The following is a 16,123-nucleotide window of genomic DNA, read 5'->3' as shown; positions in this document are numbered from 1 at the left end:
ATAAATTGAGCCTTGAATGAATCCAAGATTCCAAGTGGAAGAAGAATGTAAGGAGTACATTACAAACATGGGAAAACAACCTGAGTAAAAGCATGAGGCTAGGAGATAGAATGTCTAGTTTGGAGAACAAGAAAGTCAATTCAACAGAAGCATAGTATGCATTGGAGAAGGGGAAATCATGAAAAAGAAATCTAACAAGGTAGACAAGAGCCAGACTGTGAAGAGTTTTAAATGCCCAATAAAGTATACAATTTATTCTAGAGGCAACAGAGGGCCCTGAATGTTCCTTGGACAAGGGGGAGAGTTGTCCAATTTTGTGCTAAAGCAGCTATGTGGAAGTTGGATTGGAAAGCACTGAGGGCCTAAAGCCAGAAGTACAATTAGGAAGTTGGTTCAACAGTTTAGTCATGAGGGGAACACTCTACAATGGTGGCTGGGAGATCAGAGAAAGAGACAGAAGTGAGAAATGTTGTAAGGATAGATTTGACAACACTTGGCAGCTGATTGGATATAGGGAAGAATAGGAGGAAGTAAGGAAGAAGATAGCATTAACTCCAAGGTAGCAAACTGATATGACCAGAACAATACAGGAAGAATTATTTAGGGGGAAATTTAAGAAGTTTCTTTTTTGAATTTGATGTTCAACAAGTAGTTGATGATGAATGTCTCCAGATTAAAGTTGGATATCTAAGTCTAGTATTCATCTATAAAAATGATAATAGAACTCATGGGACCTAATAAGGTCACCTAGATTTGTTTCAGTTTCTTCATCTGTACAATGAACTGGAGAAGGAGATGGCAAACCACTCCAGTATCTTTGTCAAGAAAACCCCAAATGGGTCGCTAAGAGCCAGATGTGACTGAGAAATGACTCAACAATGAAAGAGCAATGTTGGGTGATGATCAGCTGTGATGGACTTTTTCATTTCTAAATTAAAAGCAGGTCTAAAAGACTAGTGATAGAAAATACCATCCATATCAAGAGAAGGAATTATGGAGTTTAAATGCAGACCAAGGCTTATTATCTTCAATTTTCATATAAAAAAGTTGTCTTATGTATAATTTTTTTCTCTCTAATGTTTTTCCCATTTTGATTTGATTCTTCTTTCATGACATGATTAAAATGGATTTATGTTTAACATACTTATACACGTACAACCTATATTATATTGCTCTCTGTTAGGGGAGGGGAGGGAGAAGAAAATGTGAAACTCAAAAACATGCAAATAAATGACTGTTGTAAACCATCCTTGCAAGCAGTTGAAAAAATAAAGAAAATATTTAAACAACAACAACAACAAAAGAAAGTTGTAGCAAAAGAGAAGGGAATCTAGGACAGAACACTGAAAGACTTCCATTATTAAAGGATGGTAAAGGGATGTCCTTTAAAAAAACAGTCCAAGACCAGAAAGGAACAGGTTTCAAGTGCCCAAGACCCAGAATCATGCAGAATTTACATCCTAATTTGCTCTAGAATGGGATAACACCTGAGATCATAGTGGTTCGTTCTATCCCTCTACCTCTGCTATCCAGATTAATGTATAGGGTAGGGCAACAATAGAGTCAGAAGGCATCAGGACATGGGTGTGAGAGGCACAAATAGTCCTTGTACTCTTTCCTCAAATTAGACATGATAGAAATGGTAATTAATTAACAAGCCACATGCTCAATCACATGCTTCTCCTCTGGTCTCAAGGCTACACCCCAGGACAATTCTCTCCAATCCTCAACATAGTCCCTGACTCACTCAAGGTCTCCTTCTACTCCTTGTCCAAGGGCAAAAATTGCTGGTAATGACTTGGCTCATGCTAACTTCTACCCAGTCTCCAAAGATCCAATTTATGCCTACATCTATAGTTTATTTTCCTTAGTTCACATGGATATTTAGTACTCATACCATAATGAGAAGCATTTATTTTAGATTCCCAACTGGCCTTTCTGGATCTGAGACATTAATAGAGGGAAATCTAAAACCATCAGAGTGAAGGGTGGCAGGGTATTGCTGAATTCAAATCAAGAAATAAAAGTTTGGAATGTAAGGGCAGCCCACATCCCTGCCTATCATATTCCTCCCCACTTTTAGGGACTTGGCCTCAGAATGTTTCACATCAAATTTGCACCTCCATTCATTCAACTTCCTTATTTCTATTATTGGAAAAATAAAGAAAATATTAAAAGACCTTAAAGACAATCCAGATTGAAAACCTTGAAGTCATCTTTGACTCTATTTCTTTCATCCTCTTGACCCTCTAATTGAATCAATTACCTTAGTCTTGCTCCTTCACTAATTCTAATTTTCATTTCTTCATTTCCCTTCTCATTACTACATCTCTAGATTAGACTTTTGTAATACCTCTCACCTAAACTATTTATTGTAAATATCTTCTGACTGATCTTACTTAAACCAGTATCTCCCCACTCCAGTCTATCCTGCATACAAGTGGCAAAATATTCTTCCTAATGAATGAATCCAATCAGGTCACTCTCTTGCTCAAATTCTCAGTGGCTCACCATTGCTTGACAAATAAAATACCAACTTCTTAGAGTGACATTTGAGGTTCTATATTCATCTGACTCTAATCTGTTCTCCCAGATGTATTTCACTCATTCTACTTTCTCATCAAACCAAGCTTCTCTTTGTTTTTTACATATCTCCTCCTACCTCCTTTTATCTCTATTACATAAGTCATACTTCATGCCTGGAAAACATAGTGTCCCTATTTCTACCTTATGAAATTATCTTTTCTTTCAAAGTCAAGTTCCACTATTCCCTTGAATATGAAACTTTTCCTGATTCCCCCAACTGTAAATGAAAGAGAGTGCTCCATCCTCAAAAACATTGATCCACTTTTCCTGACTCTCTCCTTTGCCCCCCCCATTATACTTTGCCTCATCACACTGATTTATGTATATATCTTATTCCTTCCTTTAGACCATAAGCTACTTGAGTGAAGACAAGGTGTCAGTTTGAAACTTTATGTATATGTGATACCTTTTATCAATTTAAACTAATCATCTTCCCATGAACAAAATGAAGGATATGTTCTTTTAAAGATCTAGGACTGGAGGCAGCTAGGTGGCACAGTGGATAGAGCACCAGCCCTGGAGTCAGGAGTTTCTGAGTTCATATCTGGTCTCAGACACTTAATAATTACCCAGGTCACTTACTCCCAATTGTCTTGCAAAAATAAAGAAAAAGATCTAAGGCTTTTAGTAAACTATAAGCTTAAGATTCAGTAGTTTAATTCAGCATCCAATAAAGCTAATTTGAATTGAGTGAGGCATAACCTTCAGTAAGAAGCCCTCTCAGCTCTGCCCTAGTCAGAACATACCTAGAATTTCAGTTGGAGCATTATGGTTTAGGAAGGACATTGATAAACTGAAGCCTGTGCAAAGGGGAGCAAAGGGCCTTGAGTATATGAGATAGATTGAATAAAGTATTAAGCACTTACTATGTGCAAAGCAGTGTGCTAAAGTCTAGGGAAACAACTAGGAATATATTGACTGCCACAGCTCTCACAGAGTCCACATTCTAATTGGGGAGACAACACATATGGCAGGTTTCAGCTATAAGTCAGATGGAAAGGTCCCATGATCCTTAGGGTGCAGCAGCAAAACAAATGTTAATGCTTTCTCTTTTAATGTCATTCCCACTAATGAATTTATGTCAACTTCTAATGTGAAACCATTTGACAATGCCAATGACTTTTGGTGGCAAGAACTTTCTTTTCTGAATCTTTGGTATTTATGTAGCACCAACAGAAGATGTGGCTAGGTTGTACCTCCCCTGGGGTTGCTTCATACAAAGGTAGCTATGAACCCTGGGCTGGGAGCATGGCTCTCCAAACTAAAGGCTCTTGAATTCAGGGTCCCGAGCTGAGTGGAAACAGCAGCAGTTGGTAGGGATTACTGGCCTTTTCTCCATAGGAGTTGCTTCCCCAGAGAATGACTATGACAGCTGGGTTGGAAGTCCATAAGGACATGTTCAAGGAACTAGATATTTAGCTTGAAGGAGAAAAGAGTGGAGTGGAGATGTTAGTTGTCTTCGCACAATTGAATGACCAGCTTGTGGAAGAGGATTTTTTCCTTCTTTTGCTTGGTCTCAAAAGGCAGAACTTGAAGCAATGGGTAGCCATTGCAAAAAGGATTTCAGGGAAAACTTCTCAACAATAAGATCTATCAAAAATAGAATAGATTATACAGAGAGATAATGGATTCTCCTCTTCTGAAAGTCTTCATGCAGATTGTCAAATAGGTTTGAGTATGGGAATTTGGAGGGGGAGTTATAGGTAGGACTAGATGGTAAGTGAGGTCCCTTCCAATTCTAAAATTCTGTGATTCTGCAAGAAATGTTTGTTGAATTAATTAATATGTGGATGAATGGATGAATAAAAAGGACAGTTAGATGGATTTGGAAATCGTTTAATGGCTGGACCCAAAAAGTAGTCATTAATTGGTCGATGTCAACTGTGAGAAAGCTCTTTAATGGAGTGCCCCCAGGATATCTTTTTGGTCTTGTGCCTTCAGCATTTTTAACTATGACTTGTAGGAAGACATAGATGACACATTTATCAAATTTTCAGACTGTACAAAACTAGAAAGAAGAGTTAGTACTTTAGATGATAAAGGCTGGATCCTAAAAGATCTCAGACTAGAAAGATGGGCTAAGATAGATCAAAAACCTAATAAAAATGAAAAACCTTCTTTACTTAGGAAAATATATTATCTCAAATTTAAGTTGGGAGGAAACATGAGTAGATAGCAATTTGCCCAATAAAAAGATCTAGGGGTCTGAAAGGGTGAATCAATAGTATGAGGTGACACATAATAGTTAATTGGTAAATGCCATTATTTAATCAATCAATGAGCATTTACTAAGCATCCACTATGTTTCAGACACATATAAAGTAAAATCAAAGGCCATCTCTACCCTCAAGGAGCTTACACTCTAACGTAATACAACATGCATATAAACAAGATGAAACAGAATAGATACAAGATAACCTTGGAGGGGAGACACAAGCAGCTGAGGGAAAGTATGAAAGACTCGGAGCTTACACTCTAATGTAATACAACATGCATATAAACAAGATGAAACAGAATAGATACAAGATAACCTTGGAGGGGAGACACAAGCAGCTGAGGGAAAGTATGAAAGACTCATTGGAGAAACTGAACTTTGAGTTATCTTGAAGGATGCCAGAGAGATCATAAAAGGCAGCAAGAAAAAAAGGAGCTCATTCCCTATCGAGGGGACAGCCAGTGCAAAGACACTGTGAGGAACAGTAAATAGTACAGTAACTGAATCCAAGGAGTATGGAAAGAAAAATATATATGTAAGAAGAATAGAAATGCAGAAAAGGGTCAGTTACGAAGAGCTCTAAAGTATAAACAGAAGACTTTCTATTTGATCCTAGAGATAATTAGAGCTATTGACAGAGAAATGATCATTGAACCTAAGGGGGCTGAGGAGTGAACAGTATAGAGTGAACTAGTATAGAGATTAAGAAAAGATGACAACTAAGGACAAAAACCTTGGGGGGCCACCTACAGTTGTGGGTGTGACATGGCTGAAAATCCAGCAAGGGAGTCTAAGAAGGAAGAGTCAGACAAGTAAAAGGAGAACCAAGAGATAGCAATATCACCACAATCCTGAGAGGAAAGAGTGTTTAGGAGAAGGTGATCCATGGTGTCACAGAGATTTAAGAAACTGAAACCTGAAAAAAGGTCAATATTGATTTGTCAATTAAAAAGCATTGGTATCTCTGGAGAGAGCAAGTTCTGTTGAATGATGAGGTCAGAAATCAAATTATGGAGGGTTTAGAAGAGAGTAAGAGAAAAAGTGGAATCAATGAGTGATATTTTCCAGGAGTTTTGATGAAAAGATAAGAGATAAAAAACAGCTGGCAGGAATGGTAGGATTGAGGGATTTTTTTAAAGGAAGAAGATTTGGGAATACTTATAGGGAGCAGAGAATGGATCAACAAGAGGAAGAGTCTGAAAATCAGAGAGAAAGAGGGAATGATAATGAAGACAAGCAAATGGCAGAAATAGGAGAGGAGATCAAGGGTATGTGTTGAAAGACTGACCATGGCAAGTAGAAGAGCCACCTCTTCATTATAGAATAGACTGAAGTAGGAGATAGTGGTAGATGATATGGAGGGGAAGAGATGTGATATGAGGAGAGAAGAAAGGGGAGTTCTTTCAAACAGAGTTAGCCAAAATGGGCAGGACAGAGAGATAATGAGCTGTCTTTCACTGGAGGTCTTTAAACAAACTGTGTATAACCACTTGTTGAGAATATTGTTGAGAGGGTTTTTAGTTAAGTCCTACTTGGACAGAGTCTCTGTAGTCCCTTAGCACTGGGATTCAGTGATGCCACCCTCTACATTCACAATAATTGTAAGGAGGAGTTGATTAGTAGACTCAGCATGGCCCTTGGGAGAGTCTTCCCTTCCTTCCTTCCCATATCTGCATTGTGTCACATGGCATCCTCCCAGAAAACTCTGAGATAACTTGTGTGTGCCATGTTTTTGTAACTCTAGAACAAACAGTAAAAATCTGAATCTCTGAAAACTATTTCCAGGAGCCCAGTTTAGGCCAGCAACTTGCAACTAAGTAGCACAATGAGTAGCATTGAGTTTTGAGCTGGGAAAACCTGGGGTAAAATCCAACTTCAGACATTTCCTAGTGTTTTGGCTTGGAGCAGGTCACTTTGAAGAAGTAACTTGCTCAGTTTCCTCAGCTATAAAATAAGAATCATAATAACATCTCCTTCCCAGGGTTGTTGTGACAATCAAATATTATTTAAAGTGCTTAGCACAGTGCCTAGAACATAGCAGGAACTACATACATGTTCGTTTCCTTCCTTCTTATGTGAAAACTGGTCCTGAGGAGCTATCCTATCCACATGTCTACCTTGTGACTTTGGGGAACATAGGAAACTCATGTAGAATAACTTTGAGCCAATGACTGGTAGCTCCATAGCAGTCATCAGACCTTCATTTACTTATTCAAGGCCAAGAGACTCCCTAAGCAGCCAGACCATATCTAATAGTCCTTTTTCTCATCAGTTAGGTCACAGGGTGGAATAGTTCTGATAAGGGTAAATTAGAAGGATGCCTTTCACAGCATACCTCTCACTATAATAAACATAATTGTGCAACACCAATCACTTGGTTGGTTGATGTGGTCCTCTTCAATACAAAGGACAACTCCCAACTAACTACCAACCAGCAGGCGTTACTTAAGTGTCTACCACGTGAAAGAATATTTCCTAGTGGTATCTTCCAGGCTGGTTCCCAATGCAGATCCTAAGCCAGTCTAAGGGGTTACAGACAGTATTATACTTTTCAATGAGAGTCCACAGCAAATGAGAGGTTTTGTAGGCCAAGTATATGGTAGCATTGTAATAGCTCCCAGTTATGTTGCCCCTTAAAGTTTACAAAGCACTTTTCTTACACCAGTCCTGTGAGATAGGTGATATGCATTTATTTCTACTCATTCTATATATAAAAACACTAGGGGATAAGGGTCAGCTAGGTGGTATGGTGGATAGACACCAGCCCTAGAGTCAGGAGGACCAGAGTTCAAGTCTGATCTTGTGAAAGTCACTTAATCCCATTGCCTTGCAAAAAAAAAAACCCAAAAACAACCAAACAAAAAAAAAACTAGGGTTAAGGATTTCAGGTATTTTGACTCTGGACAGGGGAGATTTTAAAACTAGGGACCTTTCCAATGCTCCTCATATGACAACAGGTCCAAAGGCTCCAATGTGTAAAAAAAATCAGTCTTACATGTGTCAAATCTGTTTTCCTTGAAGATATAGCCTAGTTACAACTGTCTAGAGAGAATGTCACTAAAGACACATGCTTTCCACTTGCCTCCACCATCCCTTCAGTATACATCCAAAGACACAGATAGTCACAAACACACACACACACACACACACACACACACACACACACACACACACACACAAACAGACATTCACCCCTTCCACCACCTCAAGGGAGGAATTTCTCTCTACCTCCATCCCAGATCCTTTCAGAAGACTTGTGGCTGTCAACCTCATTCCCATGACTTACTCTAGTTATACTAAGGGCACAGTGATGAATAACATATGAAAACTTCAGAGGCAGTCTGGGCTTGATGTCAGGAAAAACTTCCAAACTTCCAAACAACTAGGGAGGCAGCATAATATAAGAGATGATGCATCTGATTTGAAGTCAGAAAAATGTCAAGACCTGACTCAGATACTTAGTAGTTCTATTTCTATTTACCCAGGACAAGTCTTTTAGTCTCTCTCAATTTCTGATTACCTATCTCCCAGGGCTGATGTGAAGGTCAGATAAGATAACAGATATATATATATATATATATAACACTTTCCAAAACTTAAAGTATTATATGTGATAGTTATTTTTATTATTGTGGCTGTACTTTATTATTGCTACTATTGTTGTTTATTGTTATTTTTGCTTATTGTTGTTGACATTAAAAAGGGTGATGGGCTACTTCAATAGGTTGTGATCTCTCTTATTTCAGGAATCCAAGCAGAAGAGTTGGAGGAAGGATTTTACAATCAGTTTCATATATATATATACACATATATATATGTATGTTGGATTAGAAAGCCACTGAAGGCTCTCCTGATTCTGGGATTCTAGAATTCTGGGAAGAAATGCAACAACTGTCCAAGGTCACAGCACATATAAGAAGTAATGTCTGCATTTGAACCCAGGACTCTTGATTGAGCGTATAGTGTTAATTCTACTAAGCAATGCATTACAGACAACCCTGACTAAGGAAAATAGTGGCAGGTAGAACACTATCAAAACACCAGTATGAAAATGCTCATTTACTCAGGAAATATTCCTGGGGTACCCATCCCCTTACAAAAGTCCTGGCATTGTCATCCTGACCTCTCTGTGAGAGGGGCAGCAACACCACAGTCAGCCCCATTGTCAGCTCTTAAACCCAGTTAAGTGTAGACTTTTATCTGACCTTAGTAAAGTAGCCAGATAAGAGAATGAGACAGACATTCTTGGCTATGGCCAACTTGAGAGTTGGGTTTTTTTTTTTTGCCTGATTGTGTATATGTGTTACAAGAGCTTTGCTTTATTTTCAGTGGGGTAGAGAAGTAGGAGAAAAAAAATTTTTAAATGCTTAGAAATTGAAATAAAATGATTATTTTTTAAAAAGAAAAGAAAAAGTAGAACAGTGAGATAAATTCATGGTAACTCATGACACAAATTCACCCAGGTGATTTGAAATGGAAGCAGAAGGGACTGTTGTGATTGGGAAGAGCAGGGAAACTCTTGAAGCCAAGAGACTAAGGTTCAAGTCCTCACTGTGCCCCTGGTTCACTCTGTGACACTGGGCAAATCAATTCATCTTTCTGGGCCTCAGTTTTTGACTATATTGTATATAAATGTGGTACAAGGAGGAGCATTTTCTACAAAGATATTTATAGCAATTTTTGGTGGTGGCAAAATTTGGAAATTGAGGGGACACTCATTAATTGGCAAATGACTGAACAGGTTGTGATATATGATTGAGATGTAATATTAATGTTCTATAAGAAATAACAAGCAGGATGATCTCAGAAAAACCTGGAAAGATATAAATTAGGGAAAAGTAAAGTGAGCAGAATCAGGAGAATATTGTACACTGTTACAGCAATGTTTTACCATCATCAACTGTCAGATGACTTATCTATTCTCAGCAATACAAATATTTAAGACAATTCTGAAGGATCTATGATAAAAAATGCTATGCCCTCCAGATAAAGAACTGATAGAATCTAAATACAGTTTCAAACATAATTTTTTTAAAACTTTATTTTCTTGGGGTTTTTTGGTCTGTTTTCTTTCACAATATGACTAATATGGGAATGTTTTGCATGACTGCACATGTATAACCTTTATTAAATTGCTTGCCTTCTCTGTGGGGACAAAGTGTAGAAGAGAATTTGGAACTCAAAATTATAAAAAAAAGGTGAAAAATTGTCTTTACATGTAATTGAAAAAAATATTTTTAAAAATTACTTTTTTATAGATACACTTATTTTTAATGCCAGAAAATTCAGTTCTCTAAAGCACAAATCAAGAGTCACAAGTGTTAAAAATGGTGAAAACTTCAGTCTCTAGTGGAATACACATTACACAAAAGGGTGTTTTCAGACCTTGCCTAGGTCACTCAAGTACCTTGTCTAGGCTCTGAGTACAATAATATAATATAATACAGCAAGCATTTCAACTTGATTCTTTGATTAACATGGTTGAAAAGAAACTCATGGCCAACAGAGCCAAAACCAGCATGATTTTTAAAGGAGGTTAGGGAAGACAAGCATTGGACATGAAGGCAGATGACTTAGGTTTACATTCTGCTTCTGACATTTATTAGATCTGCGATTATGAACATGCCATTAGCCTCTCTGAGCCTCTATTTTCTTATCTTTAACTGGAAATGATGACCTGTATGACACCTACCCCCTTCCCTCCCAAATTTTGGAGGAAGTGTGAATTGTCATTATTCTATTTGGGGCACATCCTGGAGGCTGGAGACAGTTCAGGCCACTTATAAGAGCTGATTGTTAAATCTTCAGAGTGATGAAAATCGACAAATGCTACAAATCACAGCTTAATTTACTTTTTCCTGTTAATCACTTTAAAAGGTGGAGAAAATATTGATTATGCAGATTAAGCTTAAAATTGTGTCCATTGTATATTTTTAAAAGGGCTGATTATGAAACATTTATCAGTATACTCCTGGGCAAAGCCTACCCTTTAAGGACAACAGAGATATTAGGTATGTCCTCCTACAATAGACTTGTTACCTCATCTTCCATCTCCTTTCAGAGATAGCCTGGACTGGATGGGCAGTGGGACTGCCAAAGGTGACTATTCTTGAACCCCCTGGCCCTGGAAGGAAGGACACAAATGTGTCAGTCTCCAGGGTAGGCATGGAATCAAGGGAGGACAGGCAGCAAAGATGTCCCAGCCTCTGAACTTGGGGGAAGCAGAAGGCCTGCCTGGTGGGAATGAATGCAGATACAATTGTAAGTCTATGGGAGTGAGCTCATGGCTCTTTCTAAGGCACTTATCTTGTGGTCTGATCTGGTCCTCTCCTGCTCAGCTCCCAGCTGCTGACTGGGAGGGAGAGGATTCACTGGGAGGAGCTGAAAGTGAAAGGGGTGGGGGGAGGGTGCAAGCTGGCATGGCTTACACCAAGGGATGCTCTTGGTTTCGATCACATTCTACTGCAAAGGCCATGGGGGAGAAAGTGTTTGTGATTTCCACCCAGAATTAGCACAGTACTGAAAAGGGAGCATCACTGATGCTGCAGAATATATTCAAAGAGGAACCTTTAGGGGCGGCTAGGTAGCGTAGTGGATAAAGCACCACTTGGAGTCAGGAGTACCTGGGTTCAAATCTGGTCTCAGACACTTAAGAATTACCTAGCTGTGTGGCCTTGGGCAAGCCACTTAACCCCATTTGCCTTGCAAAAAGAACAAAGAGGAACCTTTACCAAAGGTGCACTGGGGAACATGCTGGACTGATAGTGAAGAGAACTCAGGATGCACTCCCAGTTATGATACTTATCACCTGCAAGACCTTGGGCCAATGTTGCTATTGTTTGCTCTCTGGTCCTCAGTTTCCTCATCTGTAAAAGGAGAATATTGGACTAGATGATCTCTTCCCTTTCTCTTCCAAATTTTAGGGGCTTTTTCAGGATGCTATAAAGTGACTGAGAAGGGGCAAAGCCCAAGACATAGGAGCTAAAAAGAAGGGGGAAGACGCTAAGACTGGAGTCAAAGGATGGATGGGACAATACTCATAATGATATTTTCTCACATTTTAGCATACTTTGTGGTTTCTAAAGCCATCCCTCTCCTCATACTGGAGGTGCTATGGCTGACAGGTAGGAACTTCCAGGAGAGAACAAGCTACAATGTCAGTGATAGCACTGTCTCAGCAGAATGAAGAGCCCCAACAATTTCATGTAACTCAGACTCTGGTCTAAGAAATATCAGTGATGAAAGTAGGTGATATACCCCTCACTCCACATCTATCATTCATATTTCCCAAAGTTTCCTATCACCAAGAACAAAGCCAAGCTGAACTGAAGGGAGCAGAGTAGACAAGAAGTCCTCCTGACTAATCTTGGGCCTTTTTCCAGTTCTAAAACTTTCAGTGGATCATCAATGACCTCAAGATAGAATACTAAGATCAGGAAATTCAAAACTAAATAAGATAAATCTTCACAAAATCATAATAATTAAAAGGAGCTAGACTGAATTCAACCCCTTTATTTTACAAATAAAGGAACTGAGGCCTAGAGAAATGAATTATTTTGCCCTCGGTAATACAGATAGTATAATGGATAGAGTGCCAGACCTAAACTGTCATCAGGATTGATCTTGATGAGTTCAAATCTGGCCTTGAGACACTTACTAGCTGTGTAATCCTGTGCAAGTCACCCATTTTTGTTTGCCTCAATTTCCTCATTTGTAAAATGAACAAGAGAAGAACATGACAAACCACTCTATTATCTTTGTCAAGAAAACCCCAAGTGCGGTCACAAAGTCAGACATGACTAATTGACTATATCACAAGTCTTTGTAACCTAGCTCCCAGCACAATACCTTGAAGTAGCTAATACTTGTTCATTTGTTGACTAGAAAAAAGCATCCTGAATTTAGAGATAGAGGATCTGATTCAGATCAATTTAAACAGACAATAGGCATTTATTAAGTACTTATCATAAGCCAGGCACTGTGCCAATTGCTGGGGATAAAAATTGGTTGGCTATTGTCCTTCGTTCTGGAAGAGAAACAAAATGACATCACTGGGTTAGAGTCAAATCACAATATGCCCAACTGTGACTGATCAGACCAATACTAGCTCAGAATATTCTACCTCAGGTCTGTCACATATAGGCCATGTGAACATTTGTAGTGGATTTTCTAAATTTGAGCATCTCATGTTTCTTTTCAGCTACTACAATTCTGCTTTGCTCACAGACCACAGTGCCGTCTCCAATGAGAGCACACATGCTGGAAGGACATGCAGTGTCTCCCCATGTCTCATAGCCAATGCCAAAGTTCTTAGGAGACACCTTGAGTGTCCTTGTATCACTTTTTCTGATCACCAGGAGATTGCTTGCCCTGTGTGAACTCTCCATAAAATAGCCTTTTTGGCAAGTGTATGTTTGGCAGTCTAGTGTGAATGCTTGTCAGTTTAGTTTGAGAAAGGATCTTATCCTGCCAGCAAATGCAAGCAAAGAAAAAGACAGTCTCTGTCCTCAGGCAGCTTACATTCTCATGGAGGAAGACAATATTTCAAAGGGAACTCAAAAGGGAGAAAGTTAGAAGCACAGCTGGAAGGAGAATCCCTTTGTGGGATTCATTTATTTTTTTCTTAACCTTCTTTTTCTGTATAATGAGAAAGTGAGACTTATGATGGTCTCCAAGGTCTCCTACAGCTCTCTGTACCTGTGACTAGCAGTGCGGCTGTCAGTGTCAGACGGGGTTCATCTTTGCATTAGCTGCATCTGCAGGCTGACAGAGGCAAGGACAGGTCCAGTCCATGTCCTGATGTCTACTCCTGAAGAAGAAGCCCAGAGCATGTTTGTGAACTGACTAAATGACTGGCTTCTGCCTGTGTCACAGCAGTATGTACATTTTGATCTGATCAGTTCACCTGGAAGGTGCTAATTGAGCTGATTAATTGAGCCAATTACATTGGACTCCCAGGAGTGCTGTCAGCTCCTCATGGCTCCAGGGGGCCAGGTGTAGAGGCTGCTCTCCCATCTGGCAAATGCCCCTGTGTTCAGCTTTTGTGGGATAGCCTGGGCCTGAACTTCTCTTAGGTCAAAAATCATTTATGATGGTGGCCAAGAGATGATGCTGTAAAGGGGCTTCTGTTGGATTTGGGCAGCCAAGTGTTCCCACTGAGAAGCTTTGGTAAATGAGGGAGGATGTGTCTTCTCCATTGAATTCTGAGGTTAGGAGAATCTTGAGTAGGATGAGGTCTTGAATGGCACTAAGCAACTGCTCCTATGAGGGGTTACCCAACTAAAGTTCCCTTTGTTAATTTTGGAGAGTATGCTTGAATGAGTGTGTGTGTGTCTGTGTGTGTGTGTGTGTGTGTGTGTGTGTGTGTGTGTGTATAAATGTAAATACACATGAGTGAGTCTGAGAACAGGTATGCCTAGGAATGAATGTTTATGAGTGTAAGGAAGGTAAGGGAGTACAAAGGGTTCAAGTCAGTACTGTTTAGTGCCCTACCAATCAAAATTCCAAAAACTTACTTTAATGAATTAGAAAAAATTGTAAGTAAATTCATATGGAGAAATAAAAAGTCTAAAATTTCCAGGAATTTAATGAAAAAAGTGCAAAGAAGAGGGTTTAGCCCTACCTGATCTAAAATTATATTATAAAGCATCAGTTATCAAAACTGTTTGGTATTGGCTAAGAAATAGAGAGGTGGACCAGTGGAATAGACTAGGTGCAAAAGCAGGAGATGATTATAGTAATCTTCTGTTTGATAAACCCAAAGAGTCCAGCTATTGGGATAAAAACTCTCTTTTTGATAAAAATTGCTGTGAAAATTGGAAGTTAGTATGGAAGAAACTTAGATTAGACCAACACCTCACACCCTTTACCAAGATAAGATCCAAATGGATACAGGATTTAGACATAAAAACCAATACTATAAGCAAATTAGAAGATCAAGAACTAGTTTACCTGTCAGATCTATGGAAAGGGGAGCAGTTTATGACTAAGGAAGAGATGGAAGACATCATCAAAAACAAACTAGATGATTTCAATTACATTAAATTAAAAAGATTTTGCACAGATAAAACCACTGTAACTAAGATCAAAAGAAATGTAGTAAATTGGGAAACAATCTTTACAACTAATGAGTCTGACAAAGGACTCATTTCTAAAATATGCAGAGAACTAGTCATATTTTTTTTAAAAAAAAGCCATTCCCCAATTGACAAATGGTCAAAGGATATGCAAAGGCAATTTACAGATGAGGAGATCAAAGCAATCCATAGCCATATGAAAAATTGCTCCAAATCATTAATTATTAGAGAAATGTAAATTAAAGCTTCTCTGAGGTACCACCTCACACCTCTCAGACTGGCCAAAAGGACCAGAAAGGAGAATGATCATTGTTGGAAGGGTTGTGGGAAATCTGGGACACACACTGTTGGTGGAGCTGTGAACTCATCCAACATTTCTGGAGAGAAATTTGGAACTAAGTCCAAAGGGCAACAAAAAATGAGCATACCTTTTGACCCAGCAATACCACTACTGGGTCTATACCCTGAAGAGATAATGAAAAAGGGTAAAAACATCACTTGTACAAAAATATTCATAGCAGCCCTGTTTGTGGTGGCAAAGAATTGGAAATCAAGTAAATGTCCTTCAATTGGGGAATGGCTTAGCAAACTGTGATATATGTATGTTATGGAACACTTTTGTTCTACTAGAAACCAGGAGGGATGGGAATTCAGGGAAGTCTGGAGGGATTTACATGAACTGATGCTGAGTGAGATGAGCAGAACCAGAAAAAACACTGTACACCCTATCAGCAACATGGGGGTGATGTTCAACCTTGATGGACTTGCTCATTCCAGGGATAATTTTGCAATGGAGAATATCACCTGTCAGATAAAGAGCCATGGAGTTTGAACAAATTTCAGGGACTATTCCCTTTAATTTAGGGGAAAAAACCCAGATATCTTATTGTCTGATCTTGTTATCTCTTATACTTTTTATTTCTTCCTTAAGGATGTGATTTCTCTCTCATCACACTCAATTTGGACCAATGTACAACATGGAAACAAAATAAAGACTGACAGATTGCTTTCCATGGGGGGGGGAAGTAAGATTGGGAGAAAAATTGTAAAACTCAAAATTCAAATAAAATATAAAAAAAAAAGAAAAGAAAAGAAAATTAGGATGGACATTCCATATGTACTGGGATGGAAAATGAAGGAGTAGAGCCCATATGTACTGGGATGGGAGGTGAGGCAGTACATCCCATATGTCCTGGAGCTGGGAAATGAGGGAGTAGAGCCCATATATACTGGGGATGGTAAGTGA

At 38.9% G+C, this 16,123-nt stretch overlaps 1 long non-coding RNA gene across 1 annotated transcript in view; it reads left to right on the top strand.

The window, feature by feature from the left end:
- The window catches only part of LOC141522245 (uncharacterized), a 34,498-nt gene that overhangs the window by 4,654 nt on the left and 13,721 nt on the right, over positions 1 to 16,123 (top strand). The window contains exon 2 of the long non-coding RNA XR_012478167.1: positions 10,865 to 11,062. This is a non-coding gene — a long non-coding RNA (uncharacterized LOC141522245). The remainder of the gene's footprint in view (positions 1 to 10,864; positions 11,063 to 16,123) is intronic.

This window comes from Macrotis lagotis, chromosome 1, assembly GCF_037893015.1.
Source record: "Macrotis lagotis isolate mMagLag1 chromosome 1, bilby.v1.9.chrom.fasta, whole genome shotgun sequence".
Taxonomy (NCBI): Eukaryota; Metazoa; Chordata; class Mammalia; order Peramelemorphia; family Peramelidae; genus Macrotis; species Macrotis lagotis.
The sequence above is the reverse complement of the archived record's forward strand: the minus strand, read 5'-3'. Positions and strand labels throughout refer to the sequence as shown.